General features: G+C 43.3%; 1 pseudogene; it reads right to left on the bottom strand.

Moving 5' to 3' along the window:
* Window positions 1-6,670: 6,670 nt before the first annotated feature.
* LOC100386229 (sphingolipid delta(4)-desaturase/C4-monooxygenase DES2-like) lies at window positions 6,671-8,025 on the bottom strand (annotated as a pseudogene).
* Between the last annotated feature and the right edge of the window lie 5,850 nt (window positions 8,026-13,875).

Genomic DNA, 13,875 nt, shown 5'->3' with positions numbered 1-13,875 from the left:
GGACAGGAGTTGGACTTGCTAAAAAAAGTAGAAAATGTGAACACATCACACATCTGGAGCAAGTGTTTGAGACCCCTAAGTGAATGGACCTTGTGATGGGGCTTTGTGAACAGGGAGAATTCGAAGAAATTCTGAATAGGAGAGGGCACATCCAGAGAATGAGTCAAGGTAGGTCATCGTAAGCCTCACATCTGCTGTAGTGTGTCTTCACAATAAAGTACATAGAAACCTGAAACTGGAGAGCATAATGGTTCAAAGCAGCTTTACTGATGCTAACAACAAACTGAACTTCAACATAAAGGTGATGCTGGCTTCGCAGGGAGGAAGCCATGCTGGGCACCACATGTGGGCCTCCTGTCTACACGACCCCTGAAGTTATTGATGCCCATAGCTGTAGCCAGCAATGTGACATTGGGGCCATCAGGTTACAAGGACATATATTATGTGGGAACCCCCTTCATGGCAAGTTCAGAAGAGACATTTTTGAATTAACAAAAAGAGAGAACTACATTTTGACGGCCCACTTTGGGATTCTATAAGTGATTGCACTAAAAGCATTTTGAAACGACTTATCAAAGTGGATCCTGCTCCCAAAATCACAGCTAAGGAACTGCTTGATGCCCAACGGCTAGCAGGCCATACACTTCCCTTGGCAAGATCAACCAATGTGGTAGAAATGATTTAAGAATGGAAAGCTAACCCAGAAACCCATGAGGAAAGCACAGCAGGTCAAAAGATGAGCAAAGCCTTCATTCAAAGATAGTTGAGAAGTTACCAACCCGGGGAAATGCCACTGATGTCCTAACACTTCCATTGAAGAAGAGGAAAACCAGCCCTCTTGTGAAAAGATATCTTCTGTGGCCAGTAAGAAGGCAAATATGGACAGTTTGGATGTGTTTCAAGGTCCACATGCAGCAACCACTTTCTGTTGGGCTCAGTGGAGACATAGAGAAACCCCCTCTGACTTCAAGACAGAGAATAACAACCAAATGCATTACTAAATCAAATGCAATGCCCTGTGTAGAACCAAATAAGGAAAGGTCAAAGTTTTCTCCAAGGCAGAACAGTATAAGGACAAGCTATTCTTCCTTTTGCTAAAATGAGAGGATGGGAGGAAAAAAGGAGAGGAATACTCTGAGACTGTCAGCTCTACTGAGCCCTGTATCTGCTTGCATCAATTTAAAACGGAAGCTATTTATTTCCAACCAGCATGAACTGCATGTGTTCTTGTAAAACAGCCACCAATGCGCTTGACAGCTGCCTCAGCCAGAACCAACTCAAGACCTTTCACAGGCCAAAGGTGTCTAATGGACAGATGCCTTCAAAGCAGTAGGACCAGTTGAGAAGACTTTGAGTTATACTTGCTCAGTTTTCCTGATTGTGATGGTTAAGCTTATGCATCAACGTGGATGGTCATTGACCATGGAGTGTTCAGATTAAACATTATTTCTGGGTGTGTCTGTGAGGGTACTAAATTCCTTATATATATCCAATTAAAAACAGATATTAACCCTGTCCTTTATTCCCTGACTCCCCCCACCCGTCCCCACACATAAAATGAATCCTACAAAAGTGTGAGACTCACTGCTCATGGTAATGCGAATCAGAACAAATTTTCTTAAAAGTAATGCAGCAAAAGCCTTTAAGATGCAGTCATCCTTAGCCTCAGTCTTCTCATCTGTAAAATGAGGACGATGACGCCTCCCTCCTCAGATTGCTATGACAACTGAAATTCTGTATTCAGGCCAACTGAAAGCTATAGCTCCCTAATAAATGCCACTTTCATTTCTCTCTTTCCTCTGGTAAAACCCCATCTCGTTCACTACCCAAACAGCAGCATGGTTAATACCATGGTTACCTATGTTATTATTTAGAGCTCTTATCTTACAAAATGCAGTTCCAGGTGACTTTTAAACAAGGATGATAAGCAGGGTAACTCTGAGACCAAGAAGCAATTGCAATCACTTTCTCAGACATTAAATTCATGGTTTGTGTTCTGACCAAAGAAGCTAAGCAGGAGACAGAAAATGTACCACGGCCATTTGTTGTAGACCCAGGACTGTCACATGTGTGACTTTCCTTAATCTACACAACAATTGGCTAAAATAAAGCATTATTAACTGCACTGGGTAGATGAAGAAACTGCAGCTCAAAGAAAATAAGTGGCTCGTGCAAGGGATCAGCGGTAGAGCCAGCATTTAAACCAAGAACTTCTGGCTCTAAGGTCTTTCTTCCAACATGCTACCCCAAGGGAACTCCTGGCTCCATCTCTGACCCAAGTACTCTCTGGCCAAAATCAAGTAGAGCCTACAGATGTCTTCTGTATGGCATCACAGAAAGGGCAGTGGCCTCTTTTCATTCATCTTTCAACAGGTATTAATTGAGCATCTTCAATGTTCAGGCTCCCTGATAGGGTCTAGGAATGCAGAGCTCAACAAGCAAAACCCCTGCTCATGACACTGACTTACGTTTTAGTTAAGAAGCCCACTTGAGGTGGATAAGTGAATGTAGTGAGGTAAGCACAGGGATTGGATGGCCAGAAGATCCAAGGACATCATATTTGAAATAAGACTTAGTAGTGCCAACCCTGCAAAGAACTCGGGATTGGGAGTGAGAGGGTCTAGGCAGAAAAGCAGAAAGAGAAGACATCGAATGACATCAAGACTGTGAAGTAGGAAGCCCGGGAGCCTCCTTCCTCTACTAACATACTGAATCAACAAAATTAGCAAACAAGTTCCCTTCATGAGAAACCCAGAAACCAATTGAAAGACAAAAGAACTACAAGACAGAAAACAAATCACAAAATGGCAAGAATAAATTCATTCTTATCAATAATTACTTTAAATCGAAACAGATTAAACTCTTCAATCAAATGATATAGTGGCTGAATGAATTTTTTTAAAGACCCAACTACTTGTTGTCTACAAGAAATTCACTTTGGATATAAGGACACACAGGCTGAATGTGAAGGGATAAAAAAGATATTCTATGCTGCAAATAAACAAAACAGAGCAGGAGTAGCTATATTTATGTCAAACACAAAAGACTTTAAGTCAAAAATTGTCACAACAGATAATGAAGAACATTATACAATGATAAAAGAATTAATCCACCAGGAAGATATAACAGTTATAAATACACATGCACACAACATCAGAACACATGATATATAAAGCAAACACAGACAGAACTGAAGGGAGAAGTAGATACAATAATTCTAGGAGATTTAAATATCCTACTTTCAATGATATTTTTGATAGAACATCAAGTCAGTAAATCAATAAGAAAACAGCAGACCTCAACATTACAGACCAAATGGACCCAATAAACATCCAGAATATTCCACCCAAAAACAACAGAATATACATTCTTCCAGCTCATGCAGAAGTTTCTCCAGGATAGATCACATGATAGGTAGGTCACAAAACAAATATTCACAAATTTAAGAAGATTGAGGCCAGGCATGGTGGTTCATGCCTGTAATCTCAGCAATCTCAGCACTTTGGGAGGCCAGTGCAGGAGAATTACTTGAGGTCAGGAGTTGGAGACCAGCATGGACAACATAGTGAGACCCCCCCATCTCAATGAAAGAAAGAAGAAATAAGAAAGAAAGAGGAGAAGAAGGAGGAAGAAGAAGGACGAGGAGGAAGAAGAAGGAAGAGGCAGAAGAAAGAAGAGGAAGAGAGAGAAGGAAGAGGAGTTGGGGGAGGAGAGGGAGGAGGAAGGGGAGGAGGAAGGTAGGATAGGGAGGAGGAGAAAAAGAAGAAGATGCAGGAAGAGGAGAGAGGGAGAGGGAGGAGGAGGGAGAGGGGGAGGAAAGGGAGAAGAGGAAGAGGAAGAACAAGAAGGAGGAGGAGGGGGAGAGAGAGGAGAGGAAGAAGGAGAAGGAGGAAAAGAAGAAGAAGAAGAAGATTGAAATTATACCATGTATCTTTACCGAGCATAATGGAGAAAACTAGAAATCAATAGCAGAAAGAAAACTGAAAAAATCTATAAATACATAGAAATTAAACAAATCACTAATAACCATTGGGTCAATGAAGAAATGTAAAAGGAAATCAGAAAATATCTTGAGAAAAATGAAGACAAAAATGCAAAATACCTAGGATACAGCAAAAGCAGTACTAAGTGGGAAGTTTATTGGAATAAATGCCTGCATTAAAAGAGAATATCTCAAATAAGTATCCTAATTTTATCTCTTAAAGAACTACTAAAAAGACTAGAATAAACAAAATAGAAAACAATAGATAAATTTAAAAGATGAATAAAACTGAGTTGGTTTTTTGAAAAAATAAAACTGACAAACACTTAGCTAAACTAATTCAGGAAAATAGAGAGAAATAAATAAAATTAGAAATGAAAGAGGAGACATTACAACTAATACAACAGAAATAAAAGAATAATAAGATACTGCTATGAACAAATATACACCAACAAACTGAATAACCTAGAAGAATGAATAAATTTCTAAAAACATACTACCCACCAAGACTAAACCATGAAGAAATAGTGAGCAGAAAGTGTGAACAGAACTATGTCTAATATGAAGATTGAATCAATAATCAAAAATCTCTCAACAAAGAAAAACCCCAACCAGATCCCTTCACTAGTTAATGCTACCAAACATTTAAATAAGAATTGATGCCGATTTTTCTCAAAGCCTTTCAAATAATTGAAGAGGGAGGAACACTTCCAACCTCATTTTATGAAGTCAGCTTTACCCTAAAATCAAAGCCAGGAAAGATACCACAAGAAAAGAAAACTACAAATCAATATCTCTGAAGAACATACATGCAAAAATCCTCAACAAAATACCAGCAAACCAAATCCAGCAACACATTAAAAGGTTCATACACCAAGTAGAAATTTCCCCTGGGATGAAAGGATGGTTTAACATATGAAAATCAATTACATGATGCACCACACTAACAGAATAATGACAAAAATTTGCATAATCATCTCAATAGATGCAGAAAAAAATCTTTTATGTTATTCAACAATTTTTCATAATAAAGTCTCTCAACAAATTAAGAATTGAAGGAAGGTATATCAACATAATAAAAGCCATATTTGAAAATTCCACAACTAATATCATATTCCATGATGAAAAACTGGAAGTTTTTTCTTTAAGATAAGGAAAAAAGCAAAAATGCTCAGTCTCCACTACTTCTATTTAACATAATACTGGAAGTTCTAGACAGAGAAATTAGGTAAGAAAAAGAAATAAAAGGCTTTCAAATCAGAAAGGAAGAAGTAAAATTACCCCCATTTGCAGATGACAGGATCTTATGTATAGAAAACCCTCAAGACTTCATTAAAAAACTGTTAGAACTCATATATAAATTAACTAAAGTTGCAAGTATAAAATCAGCATACAAAAATAAGTTCTATTTATATATACTAACAAACTACCTGAAAGGAAATTTGGAAAACAATACAATTTACAATAGCAACGAAAAGAATATAAACATCTTGTGTTTATAGATTGGAAGGCTTACTATTGTCAAAATGTTCATACTACCCAAAGCAACTTAGAGATTCAATGCAATCCCTATCATAATCTCAATGGCATTGTTTTATAAAAATGGAGAAAACAATTTACAATTTATATGGAGAAAGGAAAGATCACAAATGGCCAAATCAATCTTGAGAAAGAAGAACAAAACTGGAGGCATCACACTTCCTGATTCCAAATTATATTACAAAGCTATAGTAATCAAAACCACGTGGTACTACTATGAGACAGACATAAACCAGTAGAACAGAATAAACAGTCCAGAAATAACTCCATGCATATATGGTCAACTAACTTTTAGATAAATACCCTTTAGCAAGGGTACCAATATTAGAAAATGGGAAAAGAATGGTCTCTTCAACAAAACCAGATGTCCAATGCAAAAAAAATAATGAAATTGTACCATACGCAAAGACCTTACATTCAAAGATCAGGCTGGGCGTGATGGCTCATGCCTATAATCCCAGAGCTTTTGGGAGGCTGAAGCAGGAGGATCACTTGAGCCCAGGAATTTCAAGGCCACCCTAGGCAACATAGCGAGACCCCATCTCTACAAAATATTTGAAATTTATTCAGGCATGATTATGCACACCTATAGTCCTAGCTACCTGGGAGGCTGAGTTGGGAGGATTGCTCAAGCCCAGAAGTTGAGACTACAGTAAGCTATGATCATGCCACTGCACATCGGGCTGGGTAACAGAGCCTGTTTATTCAAAGGAAAAAAAAAGATCAATTCAAAATGGATTAAAGACATAAACATAAGAAGTGTAACTGTAGAATTCCTATGAAAAAACATAGCGGGAAGCTTTATGACATTGGTCTTGGCAATGATTTTATGAATATGAAACCAACAGCACAGGCAACAAAAACAAGTGGGACTACATCAAACTGCTATGCAACGTTGTACCTGTAGTACAGTAAGGTAGGTTAAGAGGACAGATATCACATTAAATAATCTTACCACAATAATTTTTTAGTTTATAAAGGAAAGAGGTTTATTTGTCTTTGTGTGTGTGTGTGTGTGTGTGTGTGTGTGTGTGTGTGTGTGTGTGTGAAACAAATGCCTGGTTTAATGGACGGCACAGGCACCCCAGAGAGGTCAGCTCTGTGGGGACTGTGGGCTCAAAGCACCCAGGTCACCATGGGACAGGGCCAGGCCTTGCATGGTAAGGGACGGAAACGGAGGGCCACTGCCAGGGTCCAGGGTGAGTCCACAAGCAGATGGAGCCCTGCAGCCCACATCACTATGGTCAGATGTGCTGTGCAGGATGCTCCAAGGGGACAAGGGCAGCAGCCCAGGGCACAGGAAGGAAATGCGTCCCCTCAGAGCTGGGTGAGAGGCTGGAGGGGCAGGTGGGGGGTGATGGCCACCAGCAGGAGGCAGCCTCACAGGCCATCCTTTGCAAGCCTGTACACCGGCTTCACCCTGACATAGGGCCCCAGGGAGTCCTGAAACACAAAATCCCAGAGCACCCTCACCCAGGAGTAGTGCTGCAGCAGGTGGTCGTAGTACTCGGGTGCAATCTTCCGCACCAGGAGCAGTTTGCAGCCTGGGATGCTGGGGAAGTCGTGGTGCTCCATGTGGTAGCCCACATTGAAGGTGATCCAGTTGAGGGGCCCGTAGTAGGAGTAGATCTCGTGGCCCTTGAGGAACATGTAGTGCTCGGCCACAAAGTGGCCCGAGATGGGGTGCAGGCCCAGGCCCAGGAAGGAGCTGGCCAGCAGGTAGACCACGGGCTTGAGCCCCCACAGGGCAAAGATGGCCACGTCAGCCACCAGCTGCACCAGCAAATTAAGCACCTCTATGCGGGTCACGGCCCTGGAGTGAACACAGAGTGGCCGCAGCGAATAGAAGGGCTGCAGCACCAGCCAGAGCAGCTTGCAGGAGGGCGTGCTAAAGAACCAGCCCTCCAGGCACGTGGGCACATCCACATCCAGTCCGTCGCCACCCAGGTAGCAGTGGTAGTCCACATGGTCTTGAAGGAGGCGGCGTAAGGCACGCCCACAAGCAGGTTAGCAAACACGGCCAGCCAGCGGTTGCGCACGGCAAAACCGGTGCCAAAGGCTGCATTGTGTGAGATGTCGTGGATGGCTAGCGTCAGCGAGTGGTTCACGCAGCCGCCGAGAGTGTAGGCCCAGAACAGCAGCCAGCGCCAGGCCAGCCCACGCACCAGCCAGCGGGCCAGCAGCTGCGCCAGCACCAGCGTCAGCAACATCCACTTGAGGCTCGGGTCCGGCCGCATCAGGGCCCTGATGGCCGGGTACTTGGCTTCTCAGTGATGCCTCTGTTCCTTCTCCCACTCCCTTGGAGCTTTGGAAGGTGGATCTCTGTGCCTGTGGACGACAGCCTGGTCTCCGTGCGAGCGCGCGCACACACACACACACACACACACACACACACAGCACTGGAAAGCAGGGACTCTTGTGGACTGGATGGCACCAGCATCAGCTCAGCTTCTGGGGAGAAGGAAATCTTTACTTATGGGTGAGGGTGGAGAGGAAGCAGGCATCTCAGGGTGAGAAGGAGCAAGAGAGCAGTAAAATTAAGAGCAAAGGGCATTAGGGTGGGCAAGGAGTGAACAAAGGGATAAGGAGCGGAAGAACAATTGCTGGGGTGACATGAGAGGACGCAGGAGGTAAGCAGCGCATCCTCACCCATCAGGGCCGCGTGGGCCCAGGTGGAATTGTATTCTAAAGGATGGTGGGGGATGCCATAGGGAAAGTGACATCACCTGATTTATATGTCTTAAAGTCTCCTGTGACTTTGGAGAATGGAGTGAAAGCAATAAGTCCAACTCAAGAACTCCAGCTATACTCCCGCAGCAAGAGAATGGTAGCCTGGTGATGGGCAGAAGTGACGAGCATCCAGAAAAGTGGGGTTCTGAGTCACCTTGCTGATGAATTGGGTATGTGACTATGAGCATGAGAGTAGGGTTAAAGGAAAGAAAGAAATCACGAGTGAGCTTTGGGATGTTTACTTGAACAAGGTGCCATTAAGTGAAGTGAGGAGGCCCAAGGAGAAACAACAAATGGAAGGACTTGATGTTGGCGGAGGTAAGTTTGAGCTGCTGCTGGTGAGATACGCAAATGAATAAAGGAAGTAGGCGGTTGAACTTGAAGGCTTTGGTTCCTTGCACTGTTCGGGATTGGATTGGATTAACTAGGAAGTGAAGTCTAGAGAAGAGAAGGGGGCCTAAAGACAGTCTGTCTCCTCATTTAGAACATTAGAGCAATGATTCCCATCTAGTCTACCTTGTAGGGTCTCCACTAGGATTCAATGAGGAGAGGGCAGAGCTCTGTTCCAATTTCAAAAATTCTAAGTTTCAAACACGATTCCTTCTTCTCAGAGGTAAGGAGGCTGATGAGGAATTTCTAATGTGGGAAAGCTCTCCAGTGAGACCGGAAAGGATGCTGGAGCCTCCACCCCCACCTCCGGGACAGGCGGGTTCTCCCAAACCTTAGCCTCATTTCAACGACCCTGGGGTAACTAAAAATGGCCTGGTCTTCTTCCCCATCCTGCCCATTTTTATTGTGAAGCCCATCATCATTTCATCCAAATACATAGCACAGAAGAGCCCATTCAGTGGTTGAGATGCTCGTGAAGCCCTTGGGCAGTTGGCCTGAGAAGTTTGAGAAACACCAGTGCTTCCTTTTCTCAAAGTGTACAGGCACATTTTTCTTCATGCAGAATTTCACATATGGAAGATTTTGCTTTGTAGTTCCCAGATGTTCTTCTGTTATCTATGAGTAAGATAAATTCTTTTTTCTTTTCTTCATGTTAAACAACACACACACACAAATACACACACAATCATCCTCCCATCTAGCTGCAAAACAGAAAACATGTTTTCATTGAATTGTATTTTTCCCTTCCTTTTGAATGCAGAACAAACATGGAAAATTTTCAAGGGAATAATCCCTCCCAAGGCTGTGATGCAAATAAGGAGGGGGTGATGATGCTGTCCCCTGGACACAATGCTGACCGCTCCTCACTATCACCCACAGGGCAAATGCCACCAGCGCAAGGCCAGCCACCTGCACTTCATCCACACCTCCACAACTTGTCCAGCCTTTCAGCTGCCTTGGCCTTCATCTCCCATATTCCCAGAGAAGAATATGAAAGCATTCATTCCCTCCCTAAGGATGCTGTGGAAAGAGTATGTAAGAATCCACTGTGTGTAGCTGTGTGGTCTGAGTCACTCTACAATGGAAAATGTAAGAATGGAAGTATAGAAAATATTAAATCCTTGCTTTAGGAAAGAGGCTCCTTTGATCTCTTAAATAAATCAGTATCATTGACATATAGTAAGTGTGTCTCTTCCTCTTTTTTTTTTTAAGAGACACAGGAGCCCAGACCAAAGTTCAGTGGTGATTCACAGGCACAAGCAAGGCACATTGCAATGTCAAACTCCTGGGCTCAAGCCATCACTCTGCCTCAGCTTCCTGAGTAGCTGGAACTAAACACATGTGCCACCACACCCGGATCAACTTGCAGTCTCTTAAGGACTGGACCCAGAAACTGGTACAAAGTTAATTCGACTGGATTGTGTTGGTCAAAATAGTAACAAGCAAGATCAAGCTATTCACATCTAAAAGCCATGCCTCCTTAGGAAGGCAGGGTGTGAGTAGCTGAATTTACATGTTATCTTTTCTTCACATATTTACAAAGGGCTTTGAAAGAACATGAGCGACATTTCTACGCTGGGTGGTAACTTTCCACCAAGAACAGCATCTGATGTGGAAGCAGGTTTGGTCGCCCATTCTCAGTCTTGCTGTAGATTCACATTCTAGAGGACAAGCCAAAATGCCCGTGCATTGCACCTGACCAAGGGTCTCCCAGCATGCATTTCTGTGCTTTTGGGTGCTAGTGAGGAAGGAGACCCTTAATTACCTTAATCCTCTTAAGCTTCTAAGCCCACTTCCCCCTAGCCTTCGAATTGTGTTTCAATAGGAGAGGTAAAAGCCGGCAGACCACACATCACCCTTAATCGCACCCCTACAGATAGCAGGCATGGAATAGAGGAATCTTTCCAGAAAGCATTGTTTTTGCTTAAACATGATCAAACCCCCACCTAGTCATGTACCCCAAGCCTACTTCATGGATAAGACCCTTTCACATGTAATTCTAGAACTATAAGCCTTTAAAAGGGCAAGGATTTTTTTTTTTTTTTTGTCAAGGAGCTTGGTTATTAGGGCATTCAGGCCCTTCTCAGCTCCCAGCCAAATAAATCACCCAGCCCCCGACTGAATAAACCACCACTTCCTTCCCAGTTCGGTGTTTGAGAGGTTTGTTTATGGCCTTTCCTGCTACACTACCAGCAGCAGTAGATTCTAGACCCTCCCAGGAGTGGAAAGAACGAAAGGGGACTGACTTCTGGCCCTTTTCTCTTGTGCTGTCATTTTCCTGGTCCCCTCCAACAAAGAAGTGAGGGAGACAGAAGTGCACTGTGCCAGCCCCTCCAGGCAGTGAGTGAGAAAGAATTGTGACCTGTTCCAAGCAACTCTGTGTGAGTGTGAAACACCAGTAGTGGAATGGTGAAGTGAGACCGGGAAGGGAAGGATGCCAAGAGGATGTGTTGGTGAGCAGATTGCCTCTGTGAGCACTGAGGTTCACTCTGGCTGGGGGCTTCTTGGGGATGCTGTAGAGCACAGTGCCATAGAGTGAAAGTGGGGATCTTTGCCTTGCAGCCCCGTTCCAACATGGCTGAGGGTTCTTCCCAGGGCATGGACTGCCTTTCACGTTGGGCCTGCTCCATGCATGGTTCTAGCAGCCAGAGAAAGCTCAGACAGAGAATTGCAGATGCTCGTAGTAGAAGGGCAGGAATAGCAGGTATTCAGGGGATAAAGACAGGGCCCCAACAGTATCTGCCAGAAATTCATATAAGGGCACCCACCTTGGATCTCACTTCATGGCCGTTTTTACCAATTACACCGTTGAGAAATTTTTATCAAATAATCAAAACATCCAATCTTGAATGTAGCATGGATGCTCGGCAAAATAAAATACAATGAAATAAATTCAAACAATACAGAAATGTGTGCAATCAGGGCACAGTGGTTCATGCCTGTAATCCCAGCACTTTGAGAGGCCGAGGTAGAAGGATCACTTGAGCCCAGAAGTCTTAAGACCAGCCTGAGCAACAAAGTGAGACTCCATCTGTACAAAAAAACCCCACATGCACACACAAAAATTAGCCAGGCATGGTGGCACACATCTACAATCCCAGCTAGTCAAGAGGCTGAGGTGAGAAGATCACTTGAGCCTGGGAGGCGGAGGTCTCACTGAGCCGAACACTCCAGCCTGGGCAACAGAGCAAGACTCTGTCTTAATAAAAAAATAAATAAAAAGTACCATCATGTCTTCCTCCCTCTACTCATTCCACAGAGGTGTCTGCCCTTGCAACTGTTTCTGTTTTAAACTGTTAGTTACAATCATCCTTCTAAATAATATACTTCAGAAAGTAGGTCCTCATTATCCAAGAACAATTGGCAATGGAAAAAAAGCCACTTAGAGTGAATCCATTTAAAACAGAGATCAAAATTTCATAGTTAATGATGATTAGGAGATTATCTTGAAAACTGAAACTAAAATTATAAAAATAAATGTATTTTTATTCAATAAAACTTAGATTGTAATGGCAACTGTGCATTAATTCTTAGAAAGAGTAAAGCATAAATCAAGCATTTAAAGAGTGGGGGAAGTAATTTTTATGCAAAATTGTACAATAGCAGGATGCATCAAGAGGGAAGGAGGAGAACAGAGGGAATTGACATTTCACACGCACCTTTCACACACTGACTGATTGCTGCACCAGGCTCCACATATATTATCCCCTATCATGTTACAACACCATCAAGCATGAGTATTCCCATTTTACAAATACTAAAACTGAAGGCCACAGAGATAAACCAGATTATCCAGGTCTTAGCTTACAAATGGTAAAACCAAGATTTGAATGCATGCACCATGAGTCAACAAGACCATTTCCGGGCATAAGCATGGAGAAGAGAGTGTTATGAGTTAAATTGTGTCCTCTTCCCAAAATGTGTATATTATCGCCCCCACCACCACCCTATGTGCCTAGAATCTGACTGTGTTTATACAGAGGACCTTTAAAGAGGTAATTTAAGTGAAATGAGGTCATGTTGGTGGGCCGTAACACAATTTGACTGGAATCCTCCCAGGAAGAAGAAATTTGGACAGAGAGACCCCAGAGCTGTACAGGCATGTGAGGACACAGCAAGATGGCAGCCGTGTGCAAGGCAGGAAGACAGCCCTCACCAGCAATCGAATATGCGGCTCCTTGATTGTGGACTTCCAGCCTCCAGAACTGCGATGAAAGTCATTTGTGTTGTTCAAGCCACCCAGTCTGTAGTACTCCGTTATGGCAGCCATCTGAAACTAACACACAGGGAAATGGAAAAGGAAAGGAGGCAGGGGAGGGAAAGAAAATAAGAGGAGAAGGAAGAGGTGAGAAGTATTCAATCTCGATTTACCTTGGGATTTGGGAAGGAGCTTGCCTATAGGAATCAATGAAAAAGATACAACAGTGAGCAAAACTGAGAAACCGTCTCAGAACCGTTGTCAGGAAAGCCTCTCGAAGGAGCTGCACGTAGACACACACCCACCATTACCCCTCCAGGGCAGCCGCTGACTCCCAACAAGAACAACCTTTGTGTTACCAGCACCCCCATTCTTAATGTGACATGTTACCCCCTTAAGGGAAGTGTCCAAAGGAAGTCCTATCAGATTCCTACTAAATGGTTGGATTCCATTTTTCAAAGGGTTTCCAGATGAATAGTGAGGGACTGGTTCTGATCTGCATGTTTTTCCAGACCTTGGAGTTTTTCCACCCTCGCCGCTTCCAGTTCTGCCTTCAAAGGCCAGGGAGGTGAACTGAAGGGAAAATAAGCTCCTTTGTCTTCGTCAAAAGCAGATGCCACAAAGCAGGAAGCAGCACTCCCCACAGGGCCTGTCAATTGCTCAGTGTTTTACTGTTTTCCTCACAGTTAAAGGCATGTCAACGGGGGAGGGGTCCACACTAGGGGGGCAGAGGCACCTGCCAAGGTGTGTTTATAGCAGATGCTTAGATCTTGTTTTAATGTCATCTGATCTTCAGAGGGAGCAGAGCTTGAAAGAGTTTCTGTCCAAGGATGCAAAGAACTGAGAACCTCACACTAGTAGCTGAGAAAGCAATGTTTTGAAAGATGGGATAAATTGGTGACCACAGAAGAATGTTGTTAGAGCTGGGGAGGGACAGATTTTTTTAACCTTTCATTAGTGATTCTGAAATAACAGATGGAACAGGGCCATCTGCTGCATTATTAGTTTGTTTTGTTTTCATTGTATTTTCCCCCTC

The sequence above is a fragment of the Callithrix jacchus genome, chromosome 1 (genome assembly GCF_049354715.1).
Source record: "Callithrix jacchus isolate 240 chromosome 1, calJac240_pri, whole genome shotgun sequence".
Taxonomy (NCBI): domain Eukaryota; kingdom Metazoa; phylum Chordata; class Mammalia; order Primates; family Cebidae; genus Callithrix; species Callithrix jacchus.
This window is presented reverse-complemented; position numbering and strand designations above follow the sequence as displayed.